This window comes from Lycium barbarum, chromosome 8 (genome assembly GCF_019175385.1).
Source record: "Lycium barbarum isolate Lr01 chromosome 8, ASM1917538v2, whole genome shotgun sequence".
Classification (NCBI taxonomy): Eukaryota; Viridiplantae; Streptophyta; class Magnoliopsida; order Solanales; family Solanaceae; genus Lycium; species Lycium barbarum.
This window is the reverse complement of record NC_083344.1, coordinates 5477660-5500121: the sequence shown is the minus strand read 5'-3', so window position 1 is coordinate 5500121 and position 22462 is coordinate 5477660. Positions and strand designations below refer to the sequence as shown.

Genomic DNA, 22462 nt, shown 5'->3' with positions numbered 1-22462 from the left:
GACGCAGCATGTCAAGTCAATAGAAGAACCAATCAAATGTCGTCAAGTGTTCAAATGACATGGTTCAACCAATCATATACAAACCCTAGCTCTCCCCTGCAACTATAAATAGGGGTCTTCACAAAGCCAAAAAGGGAGGAAAAAAAATACATAGAGAAGCTCTCATCCGCGAGTCTTCCGCATACTAAGAAGTCTTCGCTCCAAGTGGTGAGCCGCAAGTTTCCATACCTCTACATTTGTGATTAAAGCTTGGCTCCGCATTCGTAGTGAAATATCAACAACAAGTGATATGTCCATTCAAGAACAAGCAAAGCCCTTGATTGAAGGTCGTATCGTGAGAAAAAGAATCAGAGGATTACATCTTTTTATTTAAGATTTCATAAAGATTGTAACCCCCGCACAAATTCTTGAAATCAAATATTATTCTTTGTCACTATTTTTCTTGTCTTGATTATTATTTTCAGGAACGAAAGATTAGTCGTTACAGCTGCGTTCATGCCCGCAGGTTCAGGTAGTCATTCAGATGAGCCAGACCAGTAGGATCTCCTCAGCCGCAGTCAGTGCGCTCCACTTGATCCGGAGCTGCAGCTTTTGGTATGCTATTTATGAGGTGTACAGATGTGGGTATGACATGGCCTTGTCCTGTCTTTCTACAGCTAGACTCCCCAGAGGTCTGTAGACAGTTTTGTATGTAGTGGGAATATCATGTAGCTTTGTGGTCTCCTATTTTCCGTACAGCGCATGCAGTGGCCATGTCGGACTGTGTTGTCATCCGTTGCACGTCTGCCTATATATACATATCCACGCGTATAAATTATGAGTTTTTCGAGACAGAGTTTATTGCATAAATTTTGCAGCAGATGTTATCGCTCTTATATGAGTTAGAAATGGGCCACCGGGTTATTCAGCATATGGCATGTACGAGTTTAGGGGTGCTTGGTCAGTGGTGATCGGGCACTCGTCATGGTTCATGGGTTTGGGTCGTGACAAAAGTGATATCAGAGCAGTTCGTCCTAGGGATTATCTACAGACTGTGTCCAGTAGAGTCCTGTTTATGGGTGTAAAACCGGCCACACTTATAAACAGGAGGCTGCAGGGCATTTAGGAATCATTGACATTTTCTTCTATCTTAGATCGTGCGATAGAGCCAGAGTCCAGGAAAGATTATTTCTGACCCTCTTTTCCTATAGGTAAGCACATATTGATAAAGATGAAGAGATCAGCATCTGACAGTGGGGGTGCTAAGAAGACCCCTAGAGTAGATTCAGGACCACAGGCTCCGAGACCGAGCATGAGGAGCCTTAGCTATTCCATCGAGACTGATCACTTTGAGGTCCCCGCGACGATTCCCCCAGAATTTCTGACTTCTAGAGAGGAGAATCTATCTGAGGACAGCTATGACACGGACCCGTCTGAGGGTTCAGATGGGACGCCAGAGGAGGAGATTTTCGAGACTGTACTAGAATTGACTCCCCCAGCTGCTCCTATGGCAGAGCACCATGTTAGGCCAGCTACGCCTGAGAGTGTTACTGATTATTCTAGCCCATTATCTTGGCCGTCAGTAAACCAGGAGTTGCCCGAATATTCATATCCCTCGGACTTAGATGAGAGAGATGAGGAGGGCCAGACTAGTAGATGGCGGGAGGACAATGAAGAGGACACTTCACTTTATAGCCCTCCAGACCAAGCTCATGACAGGTCGACTAGAGGTATATGAGTTCTTTATTGAAATTTCTTATGTGTGTACAATTATTGCAGGATATCATTAATAGGAGACAAATGGGAGTTTTAGAGGAACCCATAACCAAAGTACTTATGGATAACTGCGACTAAGATGTTTTGGCCACTACTAGGAATCTTAAATTTAGGAATAGAAGACAGTTATGTGTTGATCGTGGTTATTATTGAGAGTTCCGAATGCTAAACCAGCATTTGCTCGGTCAGGAAAGTAAGGGATCTTTCCAATCCGGAGGGAGATACATTACAGGAATTTTATTGGGATTCGTTATAACTTCAACTTGTTATAGGTCATGCGATGAAGGTCACGTAGCAGAGTGGATGCGATCGTACTAGCATTAACGCACCGGATCCCATCAGAACTCCAGAGTTAAGTGTGCTGGGATGAGAGTAATACTAGGATGGGTGACCCCCTGGGAAGTGTACTAAGAGTCCTACAAGTTCGGACATAAGAGAAGGATGAAAGGACTAGAATAGCTTGAGGGAAATTAGAAGCGTGTAAAACTCACGGTTGGAAACTCCAGATGATTGTGAGAGATAAGGCGGGACCGACTTGGCAAAAAGAGAGAAGACGTATTACAGCTACAGAACTAGGACGAGTTTAAAATAGTATTGGGAATATTTTGTAAGTAAGGTGTTAGGAGAGGTATATACGATATTCTATGTGTGGTCAATCAGTTTGTGTGCCCCGATAATCGATGTTGCGATGTGTTAAAGGTGATAATTGAAAAAGGTATTGAAGTTCAAGTGGTAAGTGTTACAAGGCGAGGCGACATTGGTATCTCTAAAATTAAAGTTGAATAATCCTGATGTGATCACATCAGGGAAAAGGGAGAAAGTGAGTATACAAGAGTAAGAAGATTAGGATGCCCTGCGAAAAGGAGAGGTGTAAGCAACGGAGGTATGTAGCTAAAAAGGGTTAACTCAAGCCTCAAGATGGGAATCTTGAAGGTAAGTACAGCGGCAAAGAACCATTCGGATGAATCTCGAAAGTAAGTATACGGTAAGAATGGAGTATGTAGTACGGAACGGAAGACAAATATAAAGGGTTCGAAATCAGATTTTGATAAGTGGGACTGAAGGGCAGTAATAATGAATAAGGATGTGAATTGGGAAAAAATAAGCAGGTTTTGCAAAAAAATACCAAGGGATTTCCGGCTCTTGAGGGGTAGTCGAAGAGATAAATGTACAACCATACTGACACGATTACCTCGGAAACGGGAAAGCCTTCCTAAAAGGTGATTTAGCAATAGAACGAATTTGCATTCAGAAAGGATATTTTATGAATTTTAGGGACAATACCATAAAAATAGCAAGTGGGGAAAGCGTTATTTAGAGGAAATGGATTTAATTAAGGAAGGTCCTGAGGACGAAAGTAAGAAAAGTACACTAATGGATTGATTAAAGAAAAATCTAACAATCCCCAAGGACAGGAGAAAGGAAAATAAATAAACAAGTCCGGCTAAGAGGCAAAACATTAGTAACATGGGATAAGAATCTTGATAAGTAATACAAAGAATCGATTATAAAGGAAATAGAACGATACACTGGGGATATGCATAAATATGAACCAGCTGTAGTGTCAAAAAGGAAGATTAAGACTCGAAAAAAGAAGAAAGAAAAGGGTGTATTTTGTAAGGATTTCATGATAAGAACAAGAAGCGATAGAACAATAGAAGAATTATGATGCATAGCTATAATGCAAACAAGTAGTTGAGGAGAATTACGGGACAAATGAGCTAAGCGAATGAAAGGATGACACGTGGGAATGGATGGTATGGAATATTAACTTTTAATGGTATAATATAGACATAAATTGGAATTGGGAACCCAGAGCAAGAAGAATTTCAAGGGTGTTAAGAAGATAGTCGCGGGGAAAAAGAATAGGGCTAAAGGAGCGGGGTATAGCCGGACACTTCATAAGGGGCCTGACGAATTTCAATGCCCCCTTAATTCATTAGTCTAGGGAATTATTAGTCATAAAAGGTAGAAATGAAAAGACAATAAAGAAGACATCTGGAGCGGATCGGATATGCATAAGTACTTCAGTTAAATACAAAGACTTCATCTAGCAGAAAGGAACATAAGTTAAACTATAAAATGAAAGAACTCTGATGATATGAGGAATAGAAAAGTATAAGGATCGTTAAGGTCGGCCAGGTGATTATCAAAAATGATTAATATTCAAAAGTTACTGGTGTATAAGAACATCCTTAAAGGGGGGGGGGGGGGGGGGAGGGAGAGCAGATTTAGTCCTGAAATGAATTATGACCTTCTCAAAATTCCAAAGAAAGAAATATGTTAGTTTGAAAAAGCCAAAGTTCGAGAATGTATCCGGAGAAAACAAAAACGAATTGAAAATAAGTATATTATAGGGCAGGTATAAGAAAGAAAAGTATGATAGGAAGATAAGGGGAATTAACGGGTCAAAGAAAATGATGTGCGATATGATGTTTTTAGACCATGGGTTGAAATCGCTCGTATCAGAGAAATTTTGATCGTATTTAAATATGCAGTAACATACCCCGAAAGATAACAAAGAGAATAGGAAAGGTTTTCAAGCCACCCAGAAATGAATGGATACAAAGAACAATTGAGTCACAGCAAAAAGGAATCTTAGTGCCAGAAGAAATGGAAATTTTAACAAAAAGGATAATTATAGGGAGTTGGCAATCTCCAAAGAAAAGGAAGGCGGTGCGCTTATAGATAGCAAGATAGCAGTACCGCCAGGAATCAGAAAGTATCTCATAGGTCGCCGGTTATACTGAATATCAGAGCATTTGTAATAGAACTATACGAACAATCATCGTGAGGAAATACCCAACAACATGGTGTAAGAACAACGATGGAAAGCTAGAGAAGAAAAAAGGCTAAGCGAATGGTCACCAGTACAAGAGAACCGAGGATGAGCATCCTCGTGTTGAAAGGGAGTTATGACAAATTGAGGTGTTACCTCAGTTCTATGCCTGTAAAATTTACATTGCAAGATTTGAGGAGAAGAAATTAAAGGAAAAGTTCAAATATGAGTTCGAAGATATTTTGACCTATGGATTAGTTTGAACGATGATTATTAGTTTATCATAAGTATAACCCTGCTGCGAGGAATAATAAAGATGGTGAGAAAGCATTACGTATGTACGTACTTAAGAGATTGTGTTGAGGATATTGTTATAGCTGATCTTGGAAAAGAATTGGGATGGATAGCTTGAGAAACATAACCGTTAAAAGTAGGGACTTATTAGTAATAAAGTACAGTGTAAATGGAATTACAATGAAGTTGTAAGAGATCAGAGAGCCTAACCAATGAATTACAAGGAGACAATATAGTGCGTATAAGAGATCAATGAGTATAAGAGGGGATAGCTCGAGGAAGCATTGAAGGAGTAAACAAGGTAATTGCCCACTAATAGGGAAATAAAGAGCGAGAAAAAGAGAGTATTCGCAGGATGGCGAGTAGCCGTGACATAATAAGGAAAGATTACTGTAACGGGGATAGAACGAGACCGTGATACTAGTTGATTTCTGATTATGTACATGAGAACAAAAGAACTCCAGCCAGAGACACTATTATCCTCAGGTATGTATGCTTCTTTGAATGATTTCTTGGTCGTGTGTGGCCAATATGGGTATCGATGTTGTAGCCCTATGAGGCATTGCATATTATAGGTTGTTGTGACAGGATGGTAGTGGTACAATTACAGGGAAAACTCTGGCAAAATTTTTGTAAACATCCCTAAGAGCATAACATTCGAGGACGAATGTTCCTAAAGGGGGGGGGGGGGGGGGGGGGGGGGGAATGTTACACCTCGAAAAAAGAAAAAAAAGATTTGCGTTGTAAGTAAACTAACATAAGCTCGGAGAGGTCATCGAACCCTTATAAGGCTAAGGAGTACTCTTAACAAGTATTAAGCAAATATCTAAAGGTTCCGGGATCAAGCAAATCGCGAAAATAAGTTTGTCGAAAATTTGGAAAACGTTGACACAATTTTGGGTCAACTTTGGAGGGGTATATCTCCAGGTATATGAGGAGTTTTAAGGTGTTTCAAAAGCCTAAAATGAATTTCTTCGAGTCTAGTTTCCAACGCAACAAACCGCTCGTCGATACGACATCGAAGTAGAGAATTATGGACGTTACAAGTTAGGCTAACGGAGCAGAAATGCACTGCTACAATACCTGGATTGCTACAGTATCCGATCCGAACCACACCTATAAATACCCCTCTAACCCATTAATTTTCATCATTTTTCGTCATTTTCTCATCCCTCACACTTCTTGAGAGTCTATAATTTTCCATAATCCTCCATAATCCTTCCTAACCTTCCATAATCTTCCAAAACTTTTTCATATCATCAAGAGACATCAAAACCTCAAGGAAAATTTATAGAAGATAATTGTTCTTGTTTCTCTTCAAGGTGATGATGACCTTGATCTTGGAAAGGGGTGAATAGAGTGAAGTTCTTCTACTATAAGGTATGTTTTTCCTATTATTATTTACATGATTGAGATGATGTAAAGGTTTAGCAATTCTTAGAAAGAAAAGAATCATAGGAGAAAAATCATAAAGAGTTGAATTGAAGTTGATAGCCTGAGGTGAGTTTGAAAGAGAATTTTGGATTAAATTGAATATAATTCTTTGATTTTGGTATTATGGATGTTGTTATGGTTGGTTGAGAAATTGGGAAAACATCGTGTGGAATATTTTATGGAATATATTGGTATGGATAATGATGTTGTTGATGTTGGTATTGTTGTTGTGTTGTTGGTTGCTAGATTATGATTTCGGGCTAGGCATATAAACAAGGGAGATGTTGTCCGATTTTCGGCAGAATATAGAATAATTTAATTGGAACATTTAACACAAGTATACAACGATGAGTCTAACGATAGTGCGAATCCTCTTGAATGTAGATTTACGAGTTCGGACGGATAAGCGTAGACAATAGGAGGCCGCACAGGTATGTTAAGGCTCGTCCCTTTCTTTCAAAGGCATGATTTCTATGTTATGATTCCATAAATGTTTCCATCACCTCCTTGTTTCCAAAATCTAGAAGTTCATGATTCTTTAGGCTTCTCATGATGTTAAAAATGAGAATGTTTCTATGATGATTATAATGAAAATGATGATTTTATGTTTAAAGGTTCCAAGTTTATGATTTCAATGTTATTGTGAGAATGTTGAGTTAGTTCATGATTTTCTCGATTTTATTCATTATTGTTTATCTCGCCTTATGTTACTTGTTCCTTCAAGGTGAGACAGAGTGATAATGATTGTTCCATAATACAAATCTGAGATTACCGACCTTACGTCACTCCGATAGAGAAGTAACATTTAATTGGGCTCTCGGGCATGTTATATGTATTTATACATGAGTAATTTAGATACTTACCGCGCCTTAATGGCTGGACAAGACCGAGCCTTGATAGCCGGACAAGATACTATATATATTTTACCGCGCCTTAATGGCTGGATAAGATACTATATATCTATCTATCTATCTATCTATCTATATATATATATATATATATATATATATATATATATATATATATATATATATATAACACCGCGCCTACATGGTCGAACAAGACTGCGCCTTAATGGCCGGATAAGATGCTATATATATTACCGCGCCTTAACGGCCGGACAAGATATTATATATGTATATATGGAAAAGTCCTTTTTTTTTTAAAAAAAAAAAAAAACTAAGCATGCACGGCATCCGCCTTAAAAAGGCATTCAGAGGCACAGGTTGATCTTTTTTATATTACTTTATCTTCGTACTTTCATTATGTTATTTTCCATGCTTGGTATCTCTTACTATGTTACTATTCATACCTTACATACTCAGTACACTGCTCATACTGACGTCCCTTCTTGTGGATGTTGCGTTCATGCTCGCAGGTTCAGGTAGTCATTCAGATGAGCCAGACCAGTAGGATCTCCTCAGCCGCAGTCAGTGCGCTCCACTTGATCCGGAGCTGCAGCTTTTGGTATGCTATTTATGAGGTGTACAGATGTGGGTATGACATGGCCTTGTCCGGTCTTTCTACAGCTAGACTCCCTAGAGGTCTGTAGACAGTTGTATGTAGTGGGAATATCATGTAGCTTTGTGGTCTCCTATTTTCCGTACAGCGCATGCAGTGGCCATGTCGGACTATGTTGTCATCTGTTGCACGTCTGCCTATGTATCCATATCCACGTGTATAAATTATGAGTTTTTCGAGACAGAGTTTATTGCATAAATTTTGCAGCAGATGTTATCGCTCATATATGAGCTAGAAATGGGCCACCAGGTTATTCAGCATATAGCAAGTACGAGTTTAGGGGTGCTTGGTCAGCGGTGATCGGGCACTCATCACGGTTCATGGGTTTGGGTCGTGACAAAAAAAATATTGATCATGAAAAATGTGATTTGTATATTTGAGAATGCTTTAAAAATAGTATTACAAGTGCATATATTAGTCTTGAAATAACTCACATGTTATTTTTTATATGTGATGATTTTTAGCTCTAATTGACAGATGCGTCATTGTGGGGGGAACAAGCTAAACCAGTTTCTTTACATTGTGACTCACAGGAGTCAATTGAAATTGCTAAGAGTAGTGTGTACAATGAAAAATAAGGACACATTTGCGTTCGGGATGATGTTGTCAAGCAATTGTTGGAGCTTGGAATTTGTAAGGTCCAAGAGAAATTTTGCGGATCCTTTAACCAAAAACTTGGAAAAGAGGGTAATTTTAAAACATCAAACGGGATAGGGCTAAAGCCCATGGATTGAGGTAATATGGTGGATACCCGTTTGTAGTCAAACGAAGCCATATAGATCGTCAATATACACTACATATCCTAACCCTATGACGGATGGTAGTGTTTTTTAAGGTTGAGTTTTACTCTTAATTCTTAGCCAGTTGTGGGAGTGCATTTGAGATGCACTTGACAGATTTCTTAATATTTCCATAACTCATTGTGGTGGTGCTATTGAGAAGCACTTAATGGATTCAACGTTTGATATGAGAAGGTTGAGCTTATTCTGCTCTTAATGGTTCCATAGCCTTAAGGTGGTTTATTTGAGATGGACTTGATGGAATCACATACGTGAGTGTAAAGGTGTGGTCGCCTTTTATGAAAGACTTGGGCCGTCTTTCTAGAGCGCTCATAAGACCCGAGGTGTGTGCATGACCATAAAAGCACTTTGTTAGTATCGCAGAGATTGCATAAAAATTAAAGATATCGTATGTGTTGTGGGGGTCTCAACTTATGTCCTAGTTCAAGAGTACCTCACTTTGTGGATATTAGTTGTTGCCTCATTTCACTATGTGTTAATTCAAATCGAAAGATATTGACACTTAAGTACATGATCCTTCCTTTTGCCCAGAAATTATTTCTTATTATTTTTTTGAGATATGTGGGGGATTGTAAAATATATATACTTATATTATTAATATCTCAAATAAAGAATAAGAAACATCGTTGAAATTTATATAATATCTACTATTAATTTTGGTCAAAAGAAGAATTGATTATATGTTTTATGAGTCTTAATGGTAGCCCTCATAATGAAGGACAATGTTTTGAATTGTCTTTATGGGCATTGTCTTTATGGCCTTCATTACAATTGTCTTTATGACCTTAATTACTCTTATAATTTTATGAAAAATATTTTCAGAAAAAGAAAAATACTTTCCTACATATATGATCTCATGGGATCATATTTGGATATAGCAAAAAAGATAAAGTAAAATCTTTTCTTCTTCTTCTTCTTCTTCTTCTTCTTCTTCTTCTTCTTCACTTTTTGGGCAATTGTGTTTGTGCAAACTCCAAACTTTCGGCCACTAGTGCAAGTGTTTGGAAGTGTTGTGGAACCTTGGGGAGCGAGCGAGCTAAACAATTTGCACTACAATCGGTCCGAAATCGCTTTCAAGGCAGTGGCTTGCCACGACGCAACATTCATCCGATAAGTTGATTCTATCATTTTGTTCATTTTACTGATTAATATTATTAATATTCCAACAATTTGCACCCGTGTTAGATTCAAAATTTAGATGTTGTGAATTTCTGTGTGCAAGAATTTAATTCTGAAAGGAATATCTAACCTTTTTTTTATATATGTGCTTTTCACGCGTGCACACATATGTGAAAACTCACACACATGTAATCTTTACACAAATAGCCAATCGAATTTACTGTTTACTTTTCCTAACCGGTATACATTAATTATAATATATTATACATAAAGTATACACATATTATACATCCTTTAGCTATTTTTAATTTGAGTGTTTGGATGGACGGCTATTTAAGTTATTCTTTTATATAATTGGATCGCAGAAGACAGACTTCTGCCTAACCTGCATAATAGTTGAATTTCTATTAATTTGCACCTGTGTAAATGTTGAATATACATGCCAATTTCATTCATTCATGTACCTAACTTCCTGGCAAAGGCATTTAAAGGTGATTTACAACAGCATTGGTGATTTAGTATTGTCCTTAGATTCCTTTTTCTTTTTTTTTTTTTTTTACCCCAACTTGCTAGAATTGATGTCCCTACAGCTACAAACCATAAATATAGACTCTGTTTTCTTACACATTACTGAGAGTGCAGATAAGATTTAAAATCATTTGCCCCATCAATCATTTATTACGTAGGTACGACAAATGGATCTCTTCCTATGATTTTGTCTCAAATTCTTTGGTCTTGTTTTAGACTTTTAAGTCTTTCAGTTCGCGGTCTAATTATGCAAGGATTAGAATGTGAAAAATGTTACATTGTATAAAAATGTCAAAGAATCATTATTTGGAGAATAATAATACATGAATTATTATACGATATATGAACAATAATAACAAAAAATGTTATGTCGAAAGACTCTGCCATCAGTGATAATTCATATTGCATGGCTAGTACTTAGGTACGAGAAACAGATTTCTTCCTATGATTTTGTCCCAAATTCTTTGGCCTTGTTTTAGACTTTTAAGTCATTTGGTTCACGGTCTAATTATGCAAGGACTATAATGTAAAATATGTTACATTGAATAAAAATGTCAAAAAATTGTAATGTGGTGAATAATAATACATGAATTATTATACGATATATAAACAATAATAACAAAAATTGTTATGTCGCAATGACTCAACCATAAGTGATAATTCATATAGCTCGGTTAGTACTTAATTAGGTACGAGAAACGGATCTGTTCCTATGATTTTGTCCCAAATTCTTTGGCCTTGTTTTAGACTTTTAAGTCATTCGGTTCGCGATCTAATTATACAAGGATTAGAATGTAAAAATTGTTACATTGTATAAAAATGTCAAAGAATAGTTATTTGGTGAATAATAATACATTAATTATTATATGATACATGAACAATAATAACAAAAATTGTTATGTCGCAATGACTCTGCCATCAGTGATAATTCATATAGCCCGGTTAGGACTTAGGTACGAGAAACATATCTCTTCCTATGATTTTGTCCCAAATTCTTTGTCCTTACTTTTAAGTCATTTTGTTCACGGTCTAATTATGCAAGGCTTATAATGTAAAAAAATGTTACATTGAATGAAAATGTCAAAAGAATCGTAATGTGGTGAATAATAATACATGAATAATTATACGATATATGAACAATAATAACCAAAATTGTTATGTAATGATTGCGTACTTTAGGTGTATTTTGTCTTTAAAAACTACTATTATCTACGCATATTGCTAATACACGCATTGTTATCCTTATTATATCCTAAAAAGTAGATGTCAACACAAGTTAAACAAGTAATAGTAGTACGTTTGGTCTTCGATAATTGAAGTCTGCATTAGTTATGTGGAGATTATATTAGTAATTGTATATTTATTTACCTATCTCGTAGCATAGGCAAATGACTTAAGTAGGCTTTTAGGTAAGCGATGTTGATCTTATTTTAACGACTCGATTTGTATGCTGGTTTGATTTTGGGACTATGGAAGGTTGTAAGACTTTATTTCCAATAATGAAATTAGTGAACTTAACATTAATTTGAAGCATTTGCAGCCTATTAATTTAATACATGTATGTGTGTATTTAGTAGATATTTTTACCGAAGCAATGTTAGATGACCTCCCTTGTAGCAATGTGTATCCGTCGCTGAGAATAAGACAATTAATAACTATATAAAGTTTAATCATAAAATAAAAATAATATACATACTAAAGAACCATGTGATAATACTTATTAATTAGTAGCAAATAGGTTAACTGCAAAATAACTTCAGGATGTGATGAACATTTATCGTCTCAAACTGTTAATGAAGTGTAGGAATAAAGTTGATTCTTGTCCATTAGTTTTAAGTAGTTATTAAGTAATCTCTACCATGTTAAAATTAGCTATTCTATAGCGTAAAAACATACACAGAACCTAAAAGCCTTGCACTTACAAATCTTATATTTATATCTCTATTGAAATATCAGGCTAAAACATTGAAACTAGAAAAAATTCATAGTGAAATGGTTGGAAAAGTCCAACAAAACCTCCAACCCAACTTTAAGTGAGAAGATATAGTAAATAGCTCATAAGAGAGCCTAATACAATGTGCATTCTTTTTAACTCAAAGCTAAGAGATCCACTTTACACATTCTCACCAACAACAAAAAATTACCTCAGCTAGCAACATGCCTAAGGTAAAACGAGTCCAATTCAATATACAAAAATTAACTCGAGTTCGGATATTTGATAGATACAACCATTAATTGAAGAGTTTACAAGTTGAAATCAAGCAGAGTTTGAGAGACATCTATAAGTTTGACCACTTATTTACATGATGACATTAAATAGTTGAAACTTGAATTGTAGGGGGCACTCAAAAATGAGAACCCCTCCAAAAATAGACGTATGCCACTATTTGCAGAACGCACACGGTATTCTTTAGTAAAAGGCGAAAGAATAATTCGCTTTGTGCTCACTGCGTGGCTGCGTGAGTTATGCTAATCTTCTATTACAATTTTATATTAAAAACAAGTTGGTGCTTTCTCTTTCTGTTTCAATGTGGGAGTCTCTCCGTCCTTTTCCTCAACTTTTTAAGGCATAAAAAAGTATATAACTCTGCTTCTTCTTTTCTTCATCATTTCCTTCACTTATGATATGGGGAGGAACTAGAAGAAAGATTCTATATAGGAGATAATAAAATACAAGAAATGGGAATTTTTGGCAGGAAGATATATGAGATTATATAGATAAAAAATATTAAATTCTAAGTGTTTTTTGATATTTTTTCCTGTGAAAGTTCTTGTCTTAATTCTGATTTTGTGAAAGTTCTTGTCTTAATTCTGATTTGTATACAAGATGAATAAAATTACTTGACTACAGCAAGGCGAGAAACTACATAATAAATTAACAGTTCTGAGCTCCTTTGGAAGGGATATGGCAAATGATTATGAGGAGCAATTGAGTTCATTTAATTTTATATTTGCTCGCTATTTTAGTTTTTTTTTTTTTTTGTTAGATAGGGGCTCGAAAAAGGAAATAGGGAGAGGATAGTGGAGAATTGAACTCACAACACCAATTATTATGTGAAAACACTCTCACTGATAGCGCTAGCTAAACTATAAACTTGCGATATCTATCAGGTGAAACTCACCTATACCACTAAATTATACTCCCTCCGGATCAAAAAAGAAATTCACTTAGCCTTTTTTTTGGATAAAAAAAAGAGTCAACTTAGCAAATCAAGAAAGAATTAACCTTGTTTTTTCATATTTGCCCCTCTTAAGTGTTATATGATCAAATTCCAATGTCTATTTATTAGGGGTAATTTAGTCAAATTACCTATTTTTGTTTAGGAGTTAGTATTTTCTTAAGGGATATACAAATGGCTAAGTGGACTCTTTTTTTTATCCGGGGGGAGTATCTATCTAGGGGTGACAAAACTAGCTCATAAAATGAAAGTGATGAATTTACTTTGACTACATAATCATGTATGTCTATTGGAGTGAAATAAATGATACTTGGGATCAGCTGTCATGCTTCATAATACTCGGAGCTAAGATCCACTTTACAATTCTCGCACTAATAAATACAATAAAATGTAAACGTTGTAAAATACCATAATCTAGGTATCACATAGCAAGCAGCTAATCTAGAGATGTAAATTAGTACAATTTAGCACCGCTGTTGATGTTGTTCAATAGATACTAAGTGTCTACATAAACGGGCCTTAAAATTTGGCCTGTCCTCCATCTTCGGGTGTGCACAAATAGGCACCTTAACTTGTCTCAACTTTATCAGTTGAACATTTAACTGAAATGATTATCTAAATTTATATGCACAAGTAGACAACTTACCTCCATCTTTGGGTGTGCACAAATAGGCACATTAACTTGTCTCAACTGATTGAACATTTAACTGAAATGATTATCTAAATTTATATGTATGCACAAGACACCTTATCTAGATTTATACAAGCTGGAAAGTTAGTGGGCATACTTGTCCAACGTTGGCCTGGAAAGTTGGTGGGAATACTTGTCCAGTGTTGGCCTGTTTATGTATTATGCCATTAAAAAAATCAAAATAAGAGAGTCATCCAAAAAGTTTCAGCTGTTGCTGGTGGGTCGGAGATGATGGATTTCTTTTGGTTAGTAGGTGGTTTAATGGATGGGTCGGGCTAAATAATTTAAATTGTAATCGGATTTAAATTGGGAGAAAAAAATCCATATAGACACCACGTAGGAAAATAAAAGTGGGGCATGTGGATTTAACAGATTAGTAGGGTAAATATAACCCTAAAGTTGGATGGTAAGGACAAATATATCAAAAAAAGTATAACAAACAGCAAATATAACTTTATTTGCTCTGAGCTTTTTTCATTAAAAAAAAAATTAGCAGTAAACGGTTGTAGAAGTCCAACAAACACACACACATTCCACCCCATTCCTGATTCCACCCCCTTCTTATTTGAGAAGATTTAAACTCAAAAGAGAGCACAATGAGTTAAATATATCAAGTCCATTTAACGGACACAAATTAACTCTAAGTTCAAGTGTTCAATAAAATTATTTGGTATCAAAATAAAATAACTGGAGAAATTTGAGGACATCTATGAATGTCAATATCAAACATGACATTTAAAACATGGCAAAAGACATAGATTGACCCTTAAACTATACCCCAAAAGTCATTTTCACACTTAAACTTTAGTAGTGACCTATTACACACCTAATATATGAAAAAGTGATATTATTTGCTCCCTGAGAGCTGATGTGGCATAAAATGTAAAAATAATTAAAAAATAGGCGCGTTTTAATTAAAATTAATTCATTTTCCTTTTTTTTAATACCAAATTTATATTTTTTTAATCCCACCCCCACCCCCACCCGTCCCTTTCTTCTTCATTTCCCCACCCTCCCACCTTTCTTCTCCATACTCAACCACCCACACCTTTCTTCTACACTCCCTTTTTCTTTCCTATCTTCCCCCCCCCCCCCCCCCCCTCCTCCTCCTCATTTCCTCCATTTTTCTTATCATATTCATTATCTCCTTCACTGTAATTTTTCAGAGGATAAGAAAATCAAAATTAGTATTTCTTGGTGTTCATTGACGAAAATCATAATTCAAGAATTCTTTAGGGACCAAAATAACTGAAAAGAAAAATTAAAAAATAAAAGTGCAAATGAAAAGTGAATGCCTTTGCTCTCAAAACAGTGGTGACTTTCTATTGTGATTTATGGTGATGAGTTGGTGGGGAATGGTAAAGAGAAATTGATAGTGGTATTTTGATTTTGGTGGTGGCTATTGAAATCATTGGAGGTGATGGTAGATGAAATTAATAGTAATGATATCGTGACTTTTTCTGGTGTTGGTGGTGGTCTAAAATTGCAGTGGTGGGGGCGGCGTGACGGTGGTGCTGGTGGCATGAAGGATTTGGGGGGTGGGGGCGGCGTGAAGGATCTGGGGGGGTGGGGGCGGCATGAAGCATTTAGGGGGTGAGGGCGGCATGACGGTGGTGACTGGTGGCGTGAAGGAGTTAGGGAGTGGGGGTGGCGTGAAGGTGGAGAAGAAAGGGGGGGTGGGGGTGGGGGTGAAATGATGAAGAAGGTGGAAAATCAATTTTTTAGTTAAAATTTAAAAATCGTTGTTTACTTTAATTTTATGAATAAAATAAAATAAAATGTGAAAGAATAAATAAAATAAAATAAAAAATCGTGAAAGAATAAATGACGTGTCGCTAACGTGTGGAGCACTTCCACATCTGAGACTGATTATATGTGCGTCATAAATAATATCATTTTTTCATATATGTGGTGTGTAATAGATCACTACTACAATTTAAGTGTGAAAATAACTTTTAAAATATAGTTTAAGGGTCAATTTATATCTTTTGCCTTAAAACATTAAAAGTAGAATTGTAAGGGGCGCTCAATAAAGAAAACCCCTCCAAAAATAGGCGTAATTGGAGGCATATGTCACTAAGTGCAGCGCACACACAGTATTCTTTAGTAAAAGGCGAAAGAATAATTAGCTTTGTGCTCACTGCGTGGCTGCGTGTGTTTTGTTCTTCGCTTGCGCTGCCGTTTGATATGCAACAAGTAGTTCAGACTTTCTTTATGTTTCGATATGGGACTTAATCATTCCTTTTCCCTCAAATTTTTAAAGGCAAAAAAAGTGAGCTTCAAACATAAAGGACTTATGTGTTTCTGTCTCATTCCTTTTTTTAATACATTTAAGATGTGATCCCAATCTTGTGAGGTCATTTAATTTTGAGGCCTATTACATTTTCTTTTTAGTTTTAAGTCAAATGTCTCAAAAGATATTTAGTTTTAAAAGTAAAAGATGTTAAAATATATTACAAAAGATAAACTCCCCTGATGAAAATTTCAATCTAAAAATTTGAATCTTCACATCTCAATCCTGTGCACCATCTTCTTGAAAGTTGCAGTTGGTAGAGACTTGGTGAATAAATCAGTCATATTATCGATTAAACAAATCTCTTGCACGTTGATATCACCATTCTTCTAGAGCTCGTGTGTGAAGAACAACTTTGGTGAAATATGCTTTGTCCTTTTATAAATTCACTCTTTAGTTGGGCTATGTATGCTGCTACACCTTCAGTCTTTGAATAGAGTTGTATTATTGAAATCACTCCAAGTGCATTCCTGACTTGCTTTATAAACAGATGTTATCTTTATATGATTTGACTATCATATAGAACAACATCGTATGACTGTAACATAAAGATATGACACTTCAAGACCAAAGAATTCTTCAAGTTTCTCATTTCAACTTCTTTCAACATATAATATACTGCTTTTGAGAACTCTTCAGGAGTTAATATTATTCAAGTCATCAACTTGCACCAACAATATGACATATTTTGATTTCCACAAAGACGTAAGGATACCCTTAGTTAATGAATATTCATTAAGGTAATTAAATTGCATTCACCTTGCTTCATTTAATTCATATAAGAATTATGAACAAAATTCTAGAACTTGTATATGCTTCAGACATTTAAAATTCTTCAAAAAATTTCATATGAATTTTGTAAAGTAATTCATATAGGTTGTGACAACATCCATATCTATTTAAATGATGTGGCATATTATGGTGTCTGGACAGCAGGTCCAATAAGCATTACGCTTACCAAGATGTGTCATTTCACTTGATAGTAATTTCTACGTTAGCATACTTTTAGGTACCGAAACCTCTCATGAGATTTCTTGAAGTGTTGTGTCATATGCTCTTCAATAGCACATTGCCTCCTTATTATGACCATTTTGATCATTTGCTCCTCTCCCTTTTCAAGGATTATTTCATTTGGAATCGATTGATCTACCATGCTTCATGCATGTTGTATACTTTGTCCTTCAGGGACATTTATATTAATAGGAGCATTTTGCAGCTGAAATATGAAACTACTTTTGGGTCAGCAAATGCTTCTAGCATTTAACTTGAATTACCTTTTGAATTAGGATCATACTAATGATAATTCACAACATATTTCCTAGCTACTTCTCCCCCCCCCCCCCCCCCCCTCTTATGTTAGATCAACTAACATATATCCCATCTTCTTTGGGGAAATTCATCTTTGTGCATCATGGTAGATTAATTAATCATACACCACACATAAAAAATTGTTACATGGAAATATATGGCTCCTAACCCTGAACCAATTGTGAGGGGAGAATTCATCATAATCTATTGGTCTGAAGCATACAAGTGATGTTGTATATAATATATCATATCTCAGACCAGCACATGAAGCTTTCTTCTCATAAGCAATGATTTGGTTATTTAATGGAGGCATTTAACGCCAAACCAGCTTGGATATAAACCAGCATTATCAAGATAGATTGTCTTGATTACATAATCTGAAAATTGTGCTCTTAACTCAATTATTTTGAGCAAGTAATATTGTAAACATCAAACTATAGGTTGACAATAAATGCACATGTGACCATCTCATTGATACATCTATTTAAGATATCACATAATAGGTGAACGGGCCTATATTCACCTTTTATAATTTTTCAGAATTTAGGGAATTCAGTTCCAACATTAGCTAGTATAATCAACTTATAATGAGAACAAGAAATAAAAATAAATTCTTGAAGAATCTTCCAGTTCTTCAATATATCTCAAATACTTAATTTGCAGATCATATTTGAATCGGGATGGCCAAATCGCTCATGTTGACTGATAAAATTATTTATACTAGTAAATTTCAAGTTTACCATGCCATGTGCTATTTGTTTTAGTAAAACTTCTGATTTACTATGACATGAATTCTTTTCGCATCGATAAACTTCTGGTTATCGTGACATGTGATTTCATCATGATTATATCTATAGTACAATTTGGAGAATAAGGTGTGTAACCTTTCACATAGATATTTCTTACCAACTATGATTTTGAAGATATTTAATCCTCCAATCATTTATAGCTTCAATATGATAGCCATTTACTTTAGTAAAGTTCAGGTTTGCCACAACTAGTGTTTCGATCATAACAACTTTATATGGAGTACAATCTAGAACAAATGACATAATAGTATATAAGATCTTCATGAGCTTTTAATTTATTCTCAATAATCACATATCGTTTGGACACTACAAGTGTCATGATCTTCTAGATAAATAGTTAGCTCTTCTGGAGTCCTTGATCATTAACTCTGTAAACATTGTTTAGATATTGCATGTATCATAAAAGAAATTATAATTAGATACTACTGGTGTCATGATTAGTACTGTGAGAATATACAAAGTGAAAACTAAGCATATAACAGACTCCATCATATATTTAAAACTGATTAGTTTTGACGAGTCCTATTAAGTATAACAACTCACTAAATTGATAAGTCCTATTAGGATACAACAATTTACTTGTGACTTATATGGTCAACATGATAATTTAATAACACATAATGATAAAGTGTGAACACTATGATTAAATGTATGTGCGTTGTGCTAGTAAAACTTAACCATCTACAATACGAATGTGATCAGAATGTGACAAGTCCAGATAATATATAACGATCAAATAACAACTGTAACCATATTACGCAAAAACTAATCACAAATAATGGAACACAACGCCATATATAATCATCAAGTATATATGTAATTTGCTATTAAATGATAAGATCAAGTTAAACTAAAATATTCCAGTGGGTACCCATATCTTTGGTCATAAAATACGTCATCTGCCTTAGAAAAGTTTTCATCATTTTAATTAGTATTTTACCCATGCATATGGTGGTTTTATGCTCAAAACGTGAGCAACTTTACTCTTTTATTCAGTGAATAAGTAAACTAACACTAATATTCAAACATTTTATAAGATATGTTTCAATTTGCCTTAAGATGATGCTTAATATTAAAAAAAAAAATTAACCAATATGCTTTTACGTACTACAGGCACGTGTTGCAATAACTTTTATACCATAGGAATAGTATATATGTCCTTTATTATTCCGTCTCTCTAGGAGATAAGTTGTGGTCTTTCTTTCATTCACTCACTTCGGGGAATCAAGTCTGGTCATTTAGATACACTTTATAATAGCTCATTATTTTTCTCAAGTACAAGAAAACATTTCTTCAAAATATTGTCTCCGATATACTACCAATTCTTTCTGCTTCAGGAGTAATTTTTTAGAGTTTTACTACTTCAGGAGTAAAATTTAAAGGTTGACCACTTCGAAAGTAAATTTCAAAGTTCTACTAATTCACGAGTAAATTTCAGAATATTTACTACTTCAAGAGTAAACTTCTTCGGGAGTAGATTTCAGGATCCTACTACTTCGGGAGTAGATTTCAAGGTCCTACTAATTCGGAAGTAGAATTCAGAGTCTTAATACTTCGGGAGTAGAGCTCAAAGTTTACTATTTCGGAAATAGAGTTCAAAGTTTGCTACTTCATGAGCAAATTTCAAAGTTTACTACTTCAGGAGTAAAGCATAAAATATTTAGAATATTTTTTTTCTTCAATTATTCTATCTTTTCTGGAGGTGACTCGTGATAACTTCACAACTAATCTCATGTCCTTATTTATAATCTTTACTATATATCATCACATTCACTTCTGGGAATGAATCTGTATTTGAAACATTTATCAAAAGTTCTCATCTTCAGGAATGTAATAGAATCATCTCTACGTGTTCTGAGCATATCAAATTATGATAGCTTATAATCTCTTTTAAGATATTACTACTTTAGGAGCAAATCGAGGCATACATATACTATAAGCTTGTAAAATTATTATCACTTCTAGTCTTCTAGTGATTAACGAAGACATGAAATATGTTACCACTTCTGGTGGTTGTACATGAACTCTGCCGAAGTTCAAGCCAATGTGGCGTTAATGTCATAATATTTCTCGATATCTCATCACGTATTGCTCTTCAGGAGCAATTTTATTTCAAATATTAAAATCTGCATTAGTCATAGGAAATAAATTATTTTTTTCTACAAATTTATTGCAATATGGACATTTAAAAGCACACAGATGCAATAGTCCAACAAATGCTTCTATATGCTCTTGAAAATCAAATGCTTACACATGTATGTTCAATACGATAAGCTTATGCTGTGGAAAAACTAGATATGCATAAGTGATGCTTATTCATAGATCCCAGTGATATGAAAACATAATAGTCCAATGGATTCAAATTGATTAAAATAAAACAGTCCATACCTTTTCGAAGGCAAGGTGAATACTCATAGTGGCTATTGGTACATTTGTTAAACCTCCAATTTCTTAGACCGATGATAACTATAGGTTACCTTTCTCCAAATCTCAAGATCTTTTTTAAGTAAGTGCTCAAGGCAGAGTCTTATGCCGATAACGTGTTATAAAATAAATAAAATTAGAACAAAAACATTGCAGAGAAAGAGAGGAGAGGAGAATTTCGAGATGTGTTTACAATGAAGAAAAACCTCTATATTTATAGAAAAAAACTGACTTAATCTCAAAGTCACTAACCCTAAAGTTTCTATCTTTAGAGTTTCTCCTAAGAACTATTCATAACAACTCCTAAGTTCGAGTGTTCAATAAAATTATTTGGTATCAAAATGAAATAACTGGAGAAATTTGAAGACATCTATGAATGTCAATAATCAAACAAGACATTTAAAACATTGAAACTAGAATTGTAGGGGTACTCAATAAAGAAAACCCCTCCAAAAATAAGCGTATGCCACTAAATGCAGCGCACACACGGTATTCTTTAGTAAAAGGCGAAAGAATAGTTCGCTTTGTGCTCACTGCGTGGCTGCGTGACTTTTGCTCTTAGCTTGCGTTGCCATTTGATATGCAACAAGTAGTTCAGACTTTCTTTATGTTTCGATATGGGATTTAATCATTCCTTTTCCCTCAAATTTCTAAAGGCACAAAAAAAGTATAGCTCTGCTTCAAACAGAAAGGACTTGTGTGTTTCTGTCTCATTCATTTTTTTAATACACTTAAGATGTGACCCCAATCTTGTGAGGTCATTTAATTTTGTGGCTTATTACATTTTGTTTTTAGTTTTAAGTCGAATGTCTCAAAAGGTATTTAGTTTTAAAAGTAAAAGCTATTAATAAATAATACAAAAGATTATTATAGGTTCATTTTTTTCTATTGAAATTGTTAAGTATGTTGAATCATTTCCTTATATCTTGGTGATCTCTAAAATATATGCTCACTAACGGATAATAGATGAAACAATGCAGAGACTATGTTGGATTAATTAAACATCTTGAACCAAGTTAAAATCAACGATTTTCTATTATTTTGAAGGAAATGTTCCAAAAGTGCTTTTGGAATATAAGTTTTCTTTTCCAAACTTCTGAAAACAGTCTCTGCTAGTACTAATCAAAAGGACTTTTTTTTTTGGGAAAAGGGCCAAAATTACCCCTCTACTTTGGGAAAAAAGCTAAAAATATCTTTCATTATAAATTTGGGTCAAAAATACTCATTCCGTCATTAAAGTTTTCAAATATACCCCTGTCTTAATGAAAATTTCCAAAATAACTTGATTTCATTTTTAAATCTGCTCAATTTTCACCCGAACCAACTAAATAAAAAACTCATATGGGTTACCCGCTCCTGTGCCTAGTGGCTCCAGATGTAGGACTCGAGAACAAGTTGGTCGTATATGAATTTTTTATGTAGTTGGCTCGGGTTTAAATGGAGCTGGTTTAAAAATGAAATCGGATTATTTTGGGGATTTCCGTTAAGACAGGGGTATATTTGAAAACTTTAATGACGAGAGGGGTAT

General features: G+C 34.9%; 2 non-coding genes and 1 pseudogene across 2 annotated transcripts; all 3 read right to left on the bottom strand.

The window, feature by feature from the left end:
* Positions 1-12570: 12570 nt before the first annotated feature.
* On the bottom strand, positions 12571-12687 carry LOC132608599 (U5 spliceosomal RNA). The gene has a single exon (XR_009570479.1). It is a non-coding gene; the product is annotated as a U5 spliceosomal RNA (small nuclear RNA).
* Positions 12688-16121: 3434 nt separating this feature from the next.
* LOC132608395 (U5 spliceosomal RNA) lies at positions 16122-16250 on the bottom strand (annotated as a pseudogene).
* Positions 16251-21360: 5110 nt separating this feature from the next.
* On the bottom strand, positions 21361-21477 carry LOC132608597 (U5 spliceosomal RNA). Its single transcript, XR_009570477.1, has one exon. It is a non-coding gene; the product is annotated as a U5 spliceosomal RNA (small nuclear RNA).
* Between the last annotated feature and the right edge of the window lie 985 nt (positions 21478-22462).